This window comes from Pinus tabuliformis, chromosome 1_2 (genome assembly GCF_031772625.1).
Source record: "Pinus tabuliformis cultivar Carrire ecotype Pingquan chromosome 1_2, CPIR1, whole genome shotgun sequence".
NCBI classification, from domain to species: Eukaryota; Viridiplantae; Streptophyta; class Pinopsida; order Pinales; family Pinaceae; genus Pinus; species Pinus tabuliformis.
This window is the reverse complement of record NC_142298.1, coordinates 1,359,142,496-1,359,144,856: the sequence shown is the minus strand read 5'-3', so window position 1 is coordinate 1,359,144,856 and position 2,361 is coordinate 1,359,142,496. Positions and strand designations below refer to the sequence as shown.

The window sequence follows — 2,361 nt, the reverse complement described above, 5'->3', positions numbered from 1 at the left end:
TCAACTTCTGGAAACATCTAAAACTCCAACATAAACGGAACTCGGAAACACTTTTAAAAGAAATGCCAGTGAAAGTTTTTGTTGCATTGATGGATTTCATTTCAATAAAAAGCATCAAACTACCAGCAATTTAGTCATTAACAAAATGGTTGTACGCTACCAAGAAGCATCAAACTACCAGCAATTTAGTCATTAACAAAATGGTTGTATGCTGCCAAGCAATAAACGCTACATTCCTTAGAATTCTCCTTACAACAGATGTGCATACTACACAGGTGGAGGGTGAAGCATTAAATGCCTTATCTAACTTACATATATGGACATGCAACACAATAGCATAACAATGTGACCAAATAATATTCCTAATTGACTTGTAAATGATAAATCGGGATATTAGAAAAACGCTTGGTAAAAAAATTATCCATAACCGGCGACTTATCTAAATCCAACGGATCTTCAATCGAAAAATTGTCTAAAGCTAAAATAGTGGGTCTAAAACTAAAATAGTCGACCTTTCACCAAAAGTTATCAAGAGTTACAGATCTCTACAAGATTAGAAAGTTTTGACTCAATACCGTTTTAAACATCTTGGTTCCATCTACCTTTTAGCTCTGATACCATGAAACACTGCAATGCAGATACAGTTTACATATACTCAACAAGCATTGGTGGCAAAACAGACAACACCTTGTATCAGTGTAACTAGTAAGCCAAGCCATTTGATCTTTTTCATATAATCCGTGGAGCTAATGTCTTTAATATTTGAGGACTTCAAATCCATTGGGCCAAATTATTTTTCCAGTCCACAATGTTTTGTTGGATAAAATGATTTGAAATAACTATCAACATTGATCAACTTCGACTGAATCATGCAAAATTTGGGCCATGTCCATATATTTTGCCAGCTTTGGCTTATTTCATTTTATCCTAACGTTTAGGTCAAGAAAAGCCTCATTCAGAAGATGCCTTACATTCACATGATCAGAAATATCTTGAAAAATCATGCAGCCCAAAATTCCAACATTCTTAAACTCATAAATGGCCTTACCTTCGTAAAATAATATCTAGCATTGACATTTTCAAATATACCAACTGATTAATATTCTCGCGAACCAGTTCAAAATGACTGCAAACCATGACATAGAAAAATGATGTCGGAACTAAAAGTAACGATCTATAACAGAATCTTCAGTAAAACTCAAGACAGACATAACATAATCCATACAAATTTTAAGGGTTTACAGAACACTGTCCACTAGCACCCAAAAAATTAATAGATATAAAAATTCTGAAAGCTAAGGTTAAAAGCCTGAATCCCCTTAAAACACTAAAACCCAAAAAATAGTAAAACTCCACTCAGGCGGTCAACATGACTGCCCCTCTAGCCTCCTTGATATTTTTCTCGGCCAACTTAGAAATAAGCTTGGCCTTGACTACGATAGGCTGCTAGGGCAGCTCGCCCTTTCCCAAGACCTTAAAATACCCGAATTGGGTAACATCTATGAGCGAGACAATGTCAACAGTGGCCTTGGTCTTGACATCCTCGAGAACCAGAGACCATAGCTTGTCAATATTAACAATGGGGCAGTGATAGTGATTCCTGAGCTTGTGGAAATGCCTCATACCAACCTTGCCGAAGTAGCCAAGATGGTACTTGTCGAAGATAATATGGTGGTGATGCATACCCCCAGTGTTACCCTGACCACCCGAGTGCTTCCTGTGCTTGCCTATACGCCCATGGCCTGCACTCATGTGCCCTCTCTTCTTCCTATTCTTCTTCAACCTGGTCGTCATCCTGCAAACCTCTGCTCTGTTTTACCCTGCCTTGTTGTCCACTCCTCGAGCCATATCTTCCTCAATAGAATAAGGCTCCCCTCGAGCATGTATGGGGTTTTACGATATTAAAACGAAACCCTAATTTGGTTTGCACTAATGGAAAGGCAAAAAGTTTACACGATGAATCCAAAATTCATGAAAATGGGGGGCTCAATCCATGAAAACAGGGAGCCGCCCTCCATCTGAAAAAAAATTAACCTCCGCCCTCCATTTCAAAACAAATCTAACCTCCCAGGACCAAATCGACCCTCACAAACCACTCCCAAACCAGAAAAACCAAACTGTAAATCAGAAATATGGCAATTTTAATCTCCCAAACCAAGGAATATCAAAATTCGGCAATTTTAAGGGAATATGATTTCCCAAAACCAGCGAATGGAGCCAAATGAAGGTTTGGTTAGTTTATCTGCCCATTTTTTATTTTGGGCCAAAATCAAAAAATTAATTACTTTTTTAAATAAAATTGGGGCTAACTATATGAAAAGGGTTTTTAATAAAAAAATTGCCCTCTTAAAATGTAAAAAC

General features: G+C 37.5%; 1 pseudogene; it reads right to left on the bottom strand.

Annotated features, from left to right (window-relative positions):
* Positions 1 to 1,356: 1,356 nt before the first annotated feature.
* Positions 1,357 to 1,794, bottom strand: LOC149211279 (large ribosomal subunit protein uL15x pseudogene; annotated as a pseudogene).
* Positions 1,795 to 2,361: the final 567 nt, after the last annotated feature.